Here is a 15,991-nt window from a genome sequence, read left to right as displayed (position 1 = left end):
GACATCACATGCAGACTGCAGGGGTCCATGAAAGACATCACATGCACACTGCAGGGGTCCATGAAAGACATCACATGCACACTGCAGGGGTCCATGAAAGACATCACATGCACTCTGCAGGACATCACATGCACACTGCAGGGGTCCATGAAAGACATCACAAGCACACTGCAGGGGTCCATGAAAGACATCACATGCACACTGCAGGGGTCCATGAAAGACATCACATGCAGACTGCAGGGGTCCATGAAAGACATCACATGCACTCTGCAGGACATCACATGCACACTGCAGGGGTCCATGAAAGACATCACATGCACACTGCAGGGGCCCATGAAAGACATCACATGCACTCTGCAGTACATCACATGCACACTGCAGGGGTCCATGAAAGAAATCACATGCACACTGCAGGGGTCCAAGAAAGACATCACATGCAGACTGCAGGGGTCCATGAAAGACATCACATGCACACTGCAGGGGTCCATGAAAGACATCACATGCAGACTGCAGGGGTCCATGAAAGACATCACATGCACTCTGCAGGACATCACATGCACACTGCAGGGGTCCATGAAAGACATCACATGCACACTGCAGGGGTCCAGGAAAGACATCACATGCACACTGCAGGGGTCATGAAAGACATCACATGCACACTGCAGGGGTCCAGGAAAGACATCACATGCACACTGCAGGGGTCCTTGAAAATCATCTCATGCACCCTAAAGGTGCACTTGAAAGTCATCTCATGCACCCTGTTGGGGTCCTTCAAAGTCACCTCATGCACCCTGGGGAGATCCTTCAAAGTCACCTCATGAACTCTGGGGAGATCCTTCAAAGTCATCTGATGCACCCTGTGGACGCCCTTGAAGTATCCTGTAAGTGCCCTTCAAAGTCATCTCCTGCATCCTGCTGGGTCTCTGATCTCATATCATACAACCAGGGGAGATCCTTCAAAGTCACCTCATGCACCCTAGGGAGAACCTTCAAAGACATTCATGCACCCTGGGTAGATCCTTCAAAGTCACCTCATGCACCCTGCGGAGATCCTTCAAAGTCACCTCATGCACCCTGCGGAGATCCTTCAAAGTCACCTCATGCACCCGGGGGAGATCCTTCAAAGTCACCTCATGCACCCGGGGGAGATCCTTCAAAGTCACCTCATGCACCCTAGGGAGATCCTGCAAAGACATTCATGCACCCTGGGGAGATCCTTCAAAGTCACCTCATGCACCCTGGGGAGATCCTTCAAAGTCACCTCATGCACCCGGGGGAGATCCTTCAAAGACATTCATGCACCCTGGGGGGATCCTTCAAAGTCACCTCATGCACCCTGAGGAGATCCTTCAAAGTCACCTCATGCACCCTAGGGAGATCCTTCAAAGTCACCTCATGCACCCTGGGGAGATCCTTCAAAGTCACCTCATGCACCCTGGGGAGATCCTTCAAAGTAACCTCATGCACCCTGGGGAGATCCTTCAAAGTCACCTCATACAACCAGGGGAGATCCTTCAAAGTCACCTCATGCGCCCTGGGAACATCCTTCAAAGTCACCTCATGTCCCCTGGGGAGATCCTTCAAAGTCACTTCATGCTCCCTGGGGAGATCCTGCAAAGACATTCATGCACCCTGGGGAGATCCTTCAAAGTCACCTCATGCACCCTGGGGAGATCTTTCAAAGTCACCTCATGCACCCTAGGGAGAACCTTCAAAGACATTCATGCACCCTGGGGGGATCCTTCAAAGTCACCTCATGCACCCTGAGGAGATCCTTCAAAGTCACCTCATGCACCCTGGGGAGATCCTTCAAAGTCAGCTCATGCACCCTAGGGAGATCCTTCAAAGTCACTTCATGCTCCCTGGGGAGATCCTGCAAAGACATTAATGCACCCTAGGGAGATCCTTTAAAGTCATCCCATGCACCCTGAGGAGATCCTTCAAAGACATTCATGCACCCTGGATAGATCCTATTATGTCATCTCATGCACCCTGAGGAGATCCTTTTAAGTCACCACATGCACCCTAGGGAGATCCTGCAAAGACATTCATGCACCTTAGGGAGATCATTTTAAGTCATCTCATGCACCCTGATGAGATCCTTCAAAGTAACCTAATGCACCCTGGGGAGATCCTTCAAAGTCACCTCATGCACCCTAGGGAGATCCTACAAAGACATTCATGCACCCTGGGGAGATCCTTCAAAGTCACCTCATGCACCCTAGGGAGATCCTACAAATACATTCATGCACCCTGGGGAGATCCTTCAAAGTCATCTCATGCACTCTGGGGAGATCCTTCAAAGTCACCTCATGCACCCTGGGGAGATCCTGCAAAGACATTCATGCACCCTGGGGAGATCCTACAAATACATTCATGCACCCTGGGGAGATCCTTCAAAGTCACCTCATGCACCCTGGGGAGATCCTTCAAAGTAACCTCATGCACCCTGGGGAGATCCTTCAAAGTCACCTCATGCACCCTAGGGAGATCCTGCAAAGACATTTCAGGCACCCTGGGGAGATCCTTCAAAAACATTCATGCACCCTGGGAGATCCTTTTAAGTCATCTCAGTCATCCTGCTGGGGTCTTAGTTCTCATATCATACAACCAGGGAGATCCTTCAAAGTCACCTCATACATCCTGGGGAGATCCTTTTAAGTCATCTCATGCACCCTGGAGAGATCCTTCAAAGTCATCTCATGTACCCTGTAGGCACCCTTGAAAGTAGCCTAAAAGCACCCTTAAAAGTCATCTCATGAACCCTGGAGTCTGAAATGTTTCTCCTTTACCCTGCAGGGGTATTTGAAAGCCATCTCATGCACTCTCATGCTCCTTGTAGGGGTCAATGAAAGACATCTCATGACCCTGTAGGTGTCCTTAAAAGTCATCACATGTATCTTAAAGTGGTCTTTGAAAGACATCCCAAGTATACTGTAGGACTCCTTGAAAGTCATCTCATGTAATCTGTAGGGGTCCTTGAAAGCCATCTCATGGGCCCTGTAAGTGGCCTTGAAAGTCATGTTATGCATCGTATGGGAATCTTTGAAAGTCATCTCAAGCACCCTCTAGGGACCCTTGAAAGTTATCTCATGCAGGGGGCCTTGAAAGGCAGCTCATGCACCCTGCAGGGGGCCTTGAAAGGCAGCTCATGCACCCTGCAGGGGGCCTTGAAAGGCAGCTCATGCACCCTGCAGGGGGCCTTGACAGTCACCTCATGCACCCTGCAGGGGGCCTTGACGGTCACCTCATGCACCCTGCAGGGGGCCTTGAAAGTCACCTCACGCACCCTGCAGGGGACCTTGAAAGTCACCTCATGCACCCTGCAGGGGGCCTTGAAAGTCACCTCATGCACCCTGCAGGGGGCCTTGAAAGTCACCTCATGCACCCTGCAGGGGGCCTTGAAAGTCATCCTATGCATCATGCAGGAATCTTTGAAAGTCATGTCATGCTCCCTGGGGGGGACCTTTAAGGTCAGATGATGTATCCTGCAGGGGGCCTTGAAAGTCACCTCATGCACCCTGCAGGGGGCCTTGAAAGTCATCCTATGCATCATGTAGGAATCTTTGAAAGTCATGTCATGCCCCCTGGGGGGGTCCTTTAAGGTCAGATGATGTATCCTGCAGGGGGCCTTGAAAGGCAGCTCATGTATCCTGCAGGGGGCCTTGAAAGTCACCTTATGCACCCTGAGGAGGGGTCTTTGAAGGTCCCCTCATGGACCCTGCAAGGGTCCTTAGCTTGCTTTGTTTAACTAGTGTTGGGATTTTGTGCAATGGGTGTGTCGGGTTCACTCAGAAGAAAGAAGAGAAGTTGTCAGTGCCATGGCCACCTTTACGTCTGGTTAGAAGGGGATAAACAACCCCACAAGTGTTTCCTGTCTGAACCAGCATAGAGATTAGTAAAAAAGCCATGTTCTTGACCCTGTTTAACAGAAGGTGAGGTCACATATTTGATACTGTACCACATCCAGGGTCATATCTGAGGTGTTGAGTCAACAGGTGGAGCATTATGTAGAGTCCTGTATGCAGCATTTATCTATAATGACACACCCTGTGTGCCCTGTCCCCAGACACTGCATGAAATATGCATAAATCACATCTATAGCAGGCCTTACAGCCCTACTGCATTATATTACATCTTATCTTATCTTATCTTATGCTGAATTTGTTAAGCGCGCGGTCACCCAGAGGTTTCATGGCGCTGAAGAAAACAGATGGTAGATGGTAAGCGGAGGGGCAGATGGAATAGTGCTCTAACCGTACGCTTGTATGAATAGTCAGGTCTTCAATGCACGCCTGAACTCTGTCAGCTTGGTGCAGTTCCGGATAGACAAGGGCAGTGAATTCCAGGTTTTTGGGGCGAGGTATGCGAAGCTGGATCCGCCAAGTCGTTTCTTTTTGAATGTTGGCACCGTGAGGAGGGACAGATGGGCAGAGCGGAGCTCGCGGTAGGTTCATGTTTGTTTATGAGTTGGTTAACGAACCTGGGGCTTTTTCCGTGGAGAGCCTTGAAAATTATGCAGCCTGTCTTAAAGGTCATCCAATGTGTAATGGGGAGCCAATGGAGGGAGGCCAACAGAGGTTTGGCTGACTTCCTGCGATTGCTCTTGAATATTAGTCTGGCTGCTTGATTTTGAACAATATGCAGGCGTTTAGCGATGGTGAGGGGAAGGCCCAGGTAGATAGAGTTGGAGAAATCTAATCGCGAGAGTACCAGTGCAAGTACTACCTGGATGAGGGCAGAATGGGTCAGCAGATGGGCGATTTTTTTGATCTTTCTTAGTTGAAAGAAGCAGGAGGAGATCACTGTTCCGGCCTGGGTTTTCAGTGAGAGATCGGCGCTGAGAGTGACCCCGAGGCTTTTAGCTGACTGGGAGGGGGAAGGGGGGGTGCCCATTGAGGGTGGCCAGAAGTGGGGGCCCCAGCTGAGTGCGCTGTTGCAAGGGAGTACCAACTCAGTCTTTCCTGGATTTAGCTTAAGGTGGTTCTGATCCATCCAACTCTGAATGTGCAGCATGGTCTTTTGAAATTCCTCGACGGAGTCCGGGGAGTTGAGGGGGAATACCAGCTGCAGATCGTCTGCGTAGTTATATATAATGACTTTTCTATTTTTCAGGGAGTGCAGTAGGGGTTTAAGATACAGATTAAAAAGAAGGGGAGACAGTGAGGAGCCCTGTGGGACGCCGCAAGTGGTTGGGAGTGTGGGGGTGTGAAGTTCTCCAGCTTTACAGCCTGGAATCGGTCCGTCAAGAAGGACTTGATCCAAGAGAGAGCCGCGCCGCTAAGGCCGGCTTGTTCGACACGGTGTATAAGAATGGTATGGTCCACCGTGTCGAACGCGGCCGATAGGTCAAGAAGTACGAGGGCCTGGTGAATTCCATTGTCGGCGTTGGTCCTTAGAGTGTTCTGCACAGCGAGGATCACCGCTTCGGTGGAGTGTGCCTGGCGGAATCCCGCTTGGTTGGGTTCTAGATAATCTGATGTTTCGATGAAATTAGATAAGCAGCTGGTTACATAGGCTTCCAGCAGCTTCGCACAGTAAGGGAGAAGGGAAATGGGGCGATAATTAGAGAGGTTAGAGGGATCGGCACCTGGTTTCTTGATTAGAGGGACCAGGGTGGCATTTTTGAAGGAATCTGGTACTATTCCTTGAGATAGGGAGGTGTTCAAAATGGGAAGTATGCCCTGAGGGAGTGCGGCATAGACTTCTTTCAGAATATGCGGGGGGCAGGGATCGTTAGGTGAGCCCGATTTTACTCGGTTCATTAGTTCCAGTAATTTGGGTGAGTCGATGGGGGGGATGTCCTGAAGGGTATTAGGATTTATACAGATGTCCGGTTCGTCTGTTGCAGCATGGTTGGTCTGGATGCTGTTTTTTATGGTGTCAATCTTCTCCTTGAAGAAATCGTTAAGTCAATTGCACATCCATCATTTGTGATGCAGGTTGAGAGGGAGAGGTTCTAGAGTCATTGCATAAGTCGTTTACGACTCTGAAGATTTCCCGTGATTTGTTTTTGGCGTTGGAGATTTTATCTGATAAAAAAAGTAGCTTTGGCGGATAGGATAGAGTTCTTATAATTTTTGCGGGCTGTCTTGTATAGTGCTCTGTCTATGGCGTGGTAGCCATGTCTCCACTTCCTCTCTAGTTGGCAGAGTTCTAGTTTCTGCTTTTTTAGGTCAGCGGTAAACCATTTGTGGGCGTCCATACGGCGGGCGCGGGAGAACTTGGTGAGGGGGGCATGTTCGTTGCATGCAGAGAGGAGCCACTCGGTGTGCGCTTTGTCCATCAGATTGATGTCTGGTCCCTGGGTAGGGATGGAGTTGGTCAGGGTGGAGAGGAAGTCATGGAGGTTTAGGGATCTCCATTTCCTGACTGACCCACCCGGGGGTGCTTGGTTTTTTAGCTGGCTCTGAGTGGTAATAGAGGATTGCAATAAGTAGTGGTCAGACCATATGCATGGTGAGGCCGTAGGACAAGAGGTAGAGATGTTGTAAGACCAGATGTGGTCTAGGATATGTCCCTTTTCATGGGTGGGGATCAAGACGTGTTGGTGGAGATTTAGATTAGAGAGGAGTTCGAAAAGTTATATGGCGTGAGGTCCAGCTTCTGAGTTATTGTACCAATAATTGAAATCTCCTATGACCATGACCTTGTCATAGTCAACGACTAGACCTGCTATTTGCTCAGACAAGGAAGCAGGGAAGGAAGGCATGGATGTAGGTGGTCGGTAGATCAATGCTAGCGCCATGGTGCCTGTATCGGTGTCAGATTTGATGACTAAGTTTTCCGTATCTGGTAAGTCTAGGGGAGGTAAGGTGGTAAACGTGTGGTCTTTATGAATAATGGCAGCAACACCTCCACCAGCTTTTCCTAATTTTCTATTTGCGGACAGGATGTAATAATCTGATGGTAAGGCCGAGAGTATATCTGGCAAGGAGTCTGTAGTTAGCCATGTCTCAGTGACAAATAGTATGTCAGGGCTATCCGATTTCAGGAGCAGGAATATATCTAGTTGGTGTTTGACTAGGGATCTGGTGTTGAGGTAGAGACATCGGAGGGTCCGGAGATTAGGTTTAGGGGAGGGTTTTTTGTTTTTAGAGCTTTGAGATAAGATAGGGGTCGGTACTTGTAAGTGATGAGGGGAAAGGATATTGCTTGCCTTTAGGCGAGCGTGAGTGGCCGGGTTGAGGGGTTGAAGAGCAGGATTATGAAGAGAATGCAACTCGAGGGAGGAATACCTGGGGAGTTCTTCATTCTGGCTGGTCCCTGGGCCCGTCCAGGCGCGGACGGGCGCAAACGGGCTTGCCTTAGGCGCTCCTGCTGCGCTCGTCCGCTGCGCTTCCTGCCCAAGCACATGATAAAGGTTGAGTAAGGGGCGTGGCCTCAAGGGGGCGTGGCTAGCGAGCACGTCTGCGATGGCGGCCGCTAGGATGACAACAAACAAACAATTACCGCCGCAGCGCTCAATCGGCTGCGAGGAATAAAGGCGGAATACAGTGGTCAGGTAGGCTTTTAGAGTTATCAAGTCAACAAATTAAAAGCAGTATGTACAATTTTAAAAGCAGAATTGCGTACCTCCAGAACCCGGCTTCCGCCTCAGGTCTGGGAATCTGGTTTCTGACATGTGTGGTCATATCTGCATAAGCAGATATGCCCCTGTGCTGTGTAGCTCCATTACTAGCTAGTGCAAAAGAACAGGGAAGCCATCTTAAGTATATGTACTGGGCACTGGTCATTACGAGTTCCCCAGCTACATGATGGCTACACTGAAACCTATGGTGTTTGGTATCAAACACCTTGTCTTAATAAATCCATACTGATGCAAGGATTGGATTTATTAAGACACGCACCCAGAGGGTACCTTAGAGGTGCCCCCTGAAAACCTACCTTCTTCGAGTGTGCTGGCTGACTGGTTTTGATCAGTCTGCCACCACAGACACGTTTCTGATCCCTGGAGGTGAGAGCCCACGCTTTCTGAGGTCTTAAACTATGCCTTCTCTTGACAAGAGGTATTTTCACCTCCTCCAAGCAGGATGGCTAGTAATCAGCATATCAATACAGGAAGGTTCAAAGGCCTCTACCGCCATTGATATGCCACCAATGTTTTACCCCAGACAGGGGAAATGACACCCCCTGCCCATAGCCAATTTGGCTCCAAAACAGGTGGAAAAATTAGCTAGTCAGGAGGCCTGTTCACTATCAGGCTAGTTACACCACTAAGGTGGGCTACCTGAAGTGAACACGAAAAATAGAATTCCACCATCTTGGTTTTTGGTTAAATTAGATACACTGGGTCTGGGTTATGCCCACTTCCCACAGTAAGTGGCCATATATGGGGTGTAGGTACATTGAAGGTAAGTAGCCCATTGGCTAGTACCTTAAACTCCCCTTAACTGCCCTAAATTGAGTATTTAGGTGGTACCCCTGACACCAGGAACCCATATTGGCCAGACACAAGAAGAAGAGGACAAATAAAACCAAAGAAATGAGAACTGAGGACCAGTTGCGGACATTTTGATACAAAACTCTGCCTGCCTGAACCTGCCTTGCCATTCACGACAAACTGACCAGTCCTGCTGCTGTGCATCTGTCAAGAACCCAGGTGGGCTGTAAGCACATCACAAATTGCCAGCAATCTCCTTTGGAGTAGAGGAGCTACTCCCCTGCAGCTTGGTGGAGAAGTGTGGCTCACTGGTTAGAGGAGGCATACCCTGAAGCTGAGGTCAGACCTGGGACCAGGGTTCGATTCCCGACGCGGCAGGGTCCTGAACCCAATTGTCCACGGACTCGATAATTCTCGCTTCGGTGCCCACTCTAAGCACGAGTTCACACTATGCAGCTCTGGGCAACAAGCTTGCTTAATCTCCACAACGGCCCCCCCGCGGCGGGATGCCTGCCTTTCACCTTGGGGATGCCCAGCACGGGTGATCTCACAGGGAAAAACCAGGACGGGTTCCCAAGGCAAGCGCCGAGATGCCCAAGGGTAAAATCGAGCGCTATATAAGAACACACATACATACATACATGCTTGCAGGCATCAAACAGCAAAGTCCTTTCCACCGTTCTGCCGCCCCCTGGATCCACCAACACAGCAGTCGCTCAGGAAGAGAACTCCATGATCAAGAAGGTTAGATCCGTCTCTCCACCAACTGAGAATATACGGGCACCAACCAGAGACGCACAGCACCAATACCAGGGGTACCAGACCCCTCAAAGCAACCAACGCCTGTTTGAGTCCAACCAATCGATGGACAACCACACTGCAGAGACCCTCTTTAAGAGTCCTAACCCGAGTTCCCAACAACCAACTGTGCTTCTTTGCTTCCAGGGCCCTCACAAACTTAGCCCCCGTTGGGAACTCCTGGACGTTTCCCCAAGTCCTCCACTGCAGCCTGTTTCTAGGTGGGGCACTCTCCTTCTGTGTAGTGTAGGGTGACCAGATGTCCCGGATTTCCCCGGACGGTCCCGGTTTTTGGAGAAGTGTCCCAACACTTTTCTCCAAATTGAAGAAATGTCCCGGTGTTTGGGTAGTGCCTGGGTTACTTAAAGAAATGTCCTGGGTTTTAAGGGAGGATTAGGAGAACCTGCACGTTAATCACAGTGTTGTGCAGGCTCACATTTAGACCGACCCTCTTAGAAATGGGTACAGAAGTTCACTTCTTTAAACTCTCCTGCTGTGCTGCTTCGCCTCTGCAGCACAGCAGGATTTAATGAGGTGTGAATCAAGGCTTCAGAAGCCACAGGGTAAGGCCTGGCCCACCAGCAGCCAGACCCTGTAGCTCTTTGCAGAACAGGCGTTAAAGTAATGAGAATTTTTGCTTTTTTAAAGAACACAAATACATCTATACTAATATAATAAAGAGAGAGCCCAAACCTTTGAGGCGAGTAATCTCAGGAACCACAGCACCAATCACAACACCCAAAACAGCGTTGGAAAGGGCAGTTGTAGCAGAAGGACATAGGCTATGCAGACGCCCACCATATACATTTAAAAGGTGAAAGAACGGTGCCAGCAAAGTAGTCCCTTGTGGGCGTGTCTGCGTTGTGTTGTGGGCGTGCGGTGGGGCGTGACAAATGCTGGGGGAGTGTGGTACGTTCCGCCTTTCATGCCATGTCTCATATTGTGTGCTAATCCCACCCTGCTCCCTTTAAATACCCCTGCACCCCATAATCATAACATAACCTTACTCCTTAAAATACCCCAACACCCTTACATACAAAACCATCTTAACCCTATAAATATATCCTGTACCCCAAAACCCAAACCTATCCCTAAACCCTAAAAATACCCCTGTACCCCAAAACCCAAACCTAGCCCTGTACCCTAAAAATACCACTGTACCCCAAAACCCAAACCTACCCCTGAACCCTAAAATACCCCTGTACCCCAAACCCTAACCTAGCCCTGAACCCTAAAAATACCCCTGTACTCCAAAACCCAAACCTACCCCTGAACCCTAAAAATACCCTTGTACCCCAAAACCCAAACCTAGCCCTGAACCCTAAAATACCCCTGTACCCCAAAACCCTAACCTAGCCCTGAACCCTTAAAATACCCCTGTACCCCAAAACCCAATCCTACTACTAAACCCTAAAAATACCCGTGTACCCCAAAACCCAAACGTACTCCTGAACCCTAAAATACCCCTGTACCCCAAACCCCAAACCTTGCCCTGAACCCTAAAAGTACCCCTCTGCCCCAAAACCCAAACCTAGCCCTGAACCCTTAAAATACCCCTGTACCCCAAAACCCAAACCTATCCCTAAACTCTAAAAATACCCCTGTACCCCAAAACCTAGCCCTGTACCCTAAAAATACCACTGTATACCAAAACCCAAACCTACCCCCTGAAACGTAAAATACCCCTGTACCCCAAACCCTAACCTAGCCCTGAACCCTTAAAATCCCCTGTACCCCAAAACCCAAACCTACCCCTGAACTCTAAAAATACCCTTGTACCCCAAACCCCAAAGCTAGCCCTGAACCCTAAAATACCCCTGTACCCCAAAACCCTAACCTAGCCCTGAACCCTTAAAATACCCCTGTACCCCAAAACCCAAACCTACCCCTGAACCCTAAAAATACACTTGTACCCCAAAACCCAAACTTACCCCTGAACCCTAAAATACCCCTGTACCCCAAAACCCAAACCTAGCCCTGAACCCTAAAAGTACCCCTGTACCAAAAAACAAATCTAACCCTGAACCCTTAAAATACCCCTGTACCCCAAAACCCAAACCTATCCCTAAACCCTAAAAATACCCCTGTACCCCAAAACCTAGCCCTGTACCCTAAAAATATCACTGTACCCCAAAACCCAAACCTACCCCTGAACCCTAAAATACCCCTGTACCCCAAACCCTAACCTAGCCCTGAACGTTTAAAATACCCCTGTACCCCAAAACCCAAACCTACCCCTGAACCCTAAAAATACCCTTGTACCCCAAAACCCAAACCTAGGCCTGAACCCTAAAATACTCCTGTACCCCAAAACCCTAACCTAACCCTGAACCCTTAAAATACCCCTGTACCCCAAAACCCAAACCTACCCCCATAACCCTAAAAATACCCTTGTACCCCAAAACCCAAACTTACCCCTGAACTCTAAAATACCCCTGTACCCCAAAACCCAAACCTAGCCCTGAACCCTAAAAGTACCCCTGTACCCCAAAACCCAAACCTGCCCCTGAACCCTAAAAATACCCCTATACCCCAAAACCCATACTTATCTCTAAACCCTAAAACTACCCCTGTACCCCTAGCCCAAAACTATATCTGAACCCTTAAAATACCAAAACACCCCAAAACATATAAATCAGTACCCCAAAACATATACCCCTACACCCATACTTATCTTATCCAAACATTTAAAAAAAATATGCTTTTAACATTCATGCATTTACAACGAATTTCGTTGTAAATATATGCGTGGTAAAAGCATATAAAATGTAATGCCATGCGTTATAATGGCATTGCGGAGTCATGGTACTTTCGTAATAAAAGTATGCAAAGTGTTGGTATGCGGAAAGAAAGTTGCGGAATAATGGGTGTTTACCCTCCCCCGGTAAGTACATTGGTGGCACGGCGGCCCACATCTCTAGCAACATACTCATATTTTTTCACCACCCATTTGAAAAATGCACAGGTCTCGCTCATTGATGGCCAGCACCGACATAAACATTTAGACACACCTCCCACCACAAGTTCTACAATTGCGAAATTTAGAGCTGGGGAGCTACGTTCGAATCTCGGCATCAGCTCAACATTTTGGCATCAGCTCAACATCCTGTGATTCCAGGCAAATCGCTTTGTCTCCCCGTGCCTACCACAAATGAATGTGTTCTTCTGTAATGTAAATTGTGCTCATGCCATGTTGTCGAGTTCACGCTATATATTATTGCAAGGAAAAATAAAGTAGGCAAACTCGAGTTCACACACTACTGAATGCGCACTCTTAAGTGCATCAGCAGTGCACTGTGAATCGTAGCGTTTCACAGGCCTGTCACAGATAAGAAATGCTATCAAAACGAAATCCTACAAAACAATATACTACTGGCCGGCAGCAATTCATACCCGGACAACGTCGGGACGGGATGCTAGTATATATATATATATATATATATATATATATATATATGAGCACACATTGTAACCAGACCAGGAGTGTGTCGAATATATATATATATATATATATATATATATATATATATATCACGCTCAAGAACCCTTCCACGTCGGGAAAGGAAACAGTGACAAATAAACAGCGAGTTTATTTATTTGCAGCAAACAAACGTTTCGGCAAAAGCCTTCGTCAGTGTTTCAACCATATACATTTAGTTCCGGTTTAGATAAAGTCATGTGTGCAAGAATGGACATCAATAAGGGACCAGCCCTTCCAATACCAAAATGAGCGCCATCTTGGAATTGGTTCCTAACATAGGAACTAATGCATAATAATACCATGAATTGGTAAGTATACATGTAAAATGGGCAAGAACGCAATCAAATGTAAATATAAATATAAACATAATAAGGCCGTGGATCAGCATTGGCCCCTTGACAAAAAGATGCACATCAAGCAACAGATCAGTGTTACAGTACTAAGAACTATGTACATAAGTTTGGCATATATCGTTTAACAACAATTCATTGTAGTCATAATAAAATCAATTCAGACAATCAATTGATCGATAATTAGAGACAAAAGATAACCATCACAACACTAAAGACGGCCAGACGTCCGTCCGGCATGAAACAAAATATGCTATGTATAACAAACAATCATGAGGAAAAGACCCTCCTCATAAAGATATCCTAAATTAGTTCATAATAATTCATAGCACGATATTAATTGATAATACAATTCATCCAGAAAACCAAAGTCATATGTCATAAAGACACGGAAAGTGGACGGTGTGGAAGTGCAGAACAAACTCAAAATAGTCATGATTTCAGCAAATCGCACAATCAAATAATGTCCCAAGAAAGGATCCAACTATACGAGAAGGTAGGTAAGCATGAATAATCTCCTACTCCTAATTTCATACATAATAAATAGCACTGGGAACAGGACATATAACAGATGGTAAATAGTGTTATATACATTATTCTAAAGCGCTTCAGATATTACCATATCATTTTCCGAGGTGGACTACCATGTCCTCCCCGCTATTCATGCCCTTCGGGTGCTTGGTGGACAGGTCAATGATATATCTTGATTCAAGATGTCTTAACCTTCTTAATCTGTCCCCGCCCCGTGGATTATATGGAACATGATCTAGCCCAAAGAAGCGTAATTTATTCCTGTCTTTATTATGGTATTCAGCAAAATGCCGTGCTACTGGGTAGGCAGGGTGTACTCTGTCTATAGCCCTAAGATGTTCCAGCACTCTCAGTTTGAGTTGGTTGATGGTGCTTCCTATGTATCTCAAGCCGCATGGGCATATTAAACAATACACGGCATAGGTAGTGCTACAAGTAATACATTTATGAATCTTATTCGTTCTACCTGCGTCAGGGATATCATAGTGCAAGACCCTACGGCTATTAGTACACGCCTTACACTTCCCACATATACACATATATATATATATCGAATCCAGTACTCCATTCCTGGTAAAAATGGACCCGACACAGCAAAGGTACGATGCAAAGTTGTTTTAATGCATTTCTGGAGCGCAGTGAGCTGTGAAACGCCATGGCAGACGCGTTTCAGCGATTAGCTTTCTTCAGTGCCGGTTTCAACAGTGGGGGTCATCACACCTGAGGAATGTTTAAATGCAGAAGTCATTACTCCCATTGGAGCATAGTTCTAGCCTCACCTCAGTATTAAAGGTATAGTGTCCCAACCACAAGCTTCGCCATTTGTCTCTCACCAAGCTACGCCGTGTCGGATTGTCTCTGCCCGCTGTGAAAGCCCATTAAGTAATATATTTAATGTTATATATACTGTTATACATATTTGTATTAAGAAGCCCAGAGACCTTAAAGGACATTTAGTCCTATTTCTATGTCTGTGCCCGTCCAGGTTTTTCATTCTGAAAATCTGGTCACCCTTGTATAGCATGCAAAGCTACCAACCCTACCAGGACCTCTGCACCTGGATGCTCCAGGGCAGGTAAAGACTAACTGCTGGTGGTACTTTGGACCTGGCCCCCTACCACTGTAAGTCCTAACCTAGGGGGAGGACCAAGCAGGTGCCTTGAACACAAAGAGCATATCATGCTCAACGATTGTGGTGCTCCCATCCTCCTACGACCACCTCAAGCAAAGTTATGGGCAAAAATACAAAGCCAACCAAAGGCCCAGCAAAGCATTATGGGACGAGATTCTAGAGTGCAGTGAATATTATAGTATTAGCTCTCAGCTGAGCCAGAAGGAATGTTTTAATATTTGGTACTATAATATTTACTGCACTCTAGAATCATGTCCCATAATGCTTTGCTTGGCCTTTGGTAGGGATTGTATTTTTGCCCGTAACTGACTGAATTTGGGGTGGTCCGAGGAAGATGGGTTGACCGCCAAATTGTTCAGCATGATTTGCTCTTTGTGTTCAAGGCATCTGCTTGGTTCTCTCCCTAGGTTAGGGAGGACCCCAAAATCATCACCTCTCTCACTGCTTGCTGTATTTTCATGTTCTCTTTTGTGAGATGACTATATTATCAAAGGTATGTGAGGTTTCTGTTTTATTAATTGTGTTAGACGGACCGGGAGGGTCGGCCGAGGATAGGAGGAGAGGTCTCCGGGGAGAGCCGTCTCCGACGATCGTACAGACTAGTAACTTCCCCCCCACAGACGTACACTACACAAGGATAAGGTTCAACGATACTTTATAGCAATTCTTTAAGTACGATAAAATGGTACAAGGAGGTCTGGACTCAGGGGTCCCCTCGGTTCTGGTCTCTGGATGGGAAAAGGGGGTAGCGGGACAGTCTTGTTACCAATTGGTTAGATGAAATAGCTCTCAATCCTCGAGCTCGGCGTTCTAGATGATCGGGCCGCGGCGGAGCCGGCAGGTCCCGAGATGGTTGAAGGCGACGGTCCGCGGCGGAGCCAGCTGGTCCCGATGAAGGTGGTAGTTACAAACGGTCCGCGGCCACGCCAGCAGGTCCCGACGACGATGAAGGTTTCAGAAGGTTGCGGCAGCGCCAGCAGGCAGGACGATAGTTCGCAAGGCAGGGCTACGGCAGCGCCAGTAGTCCGTCAAGGATGAGTTCTTCACTGCGTCTCTCGACTCCAGGATACAACTGCCTTCCTGCTCTGGAGCTGCCCCAGTTATAGGTCTGGCGCCCTTTGATGTCCGGACCCTCGTACTTGGGGGTCGGGAGGTCCGGGATGAGGGAGTCCAGACACCCAGCAGGGGGGTGGAGCCAGCGCCTGGGGGAGCTGGGGCGATCGGCCCTTGGCGGGGGAGAGCCATCGACACCTCTTTCTCCCATTGACCTGCCAAGTGGTCCGCTCACCTCCTGGGTGGATGGTGGTGCCGGAATG

The sequence above is a fragment of the Lissotriton vulgaris genome, chromosome 1_2 (assembly GCF_964263255.1).
Source record: "Lissotriton vulgaris chromosome 1_2, aLisVul1.2, whole genome shotgun sequence".
NCBI classification, from domain to species: Eukaryota; Metazoa; Chordata; class Amphibia; order Caudata; family Salamandridae; genus Lissotriton; species Lissotriton vulgaris.
This window is presented reverse-complemented; position numbering follows the sequence as displayed.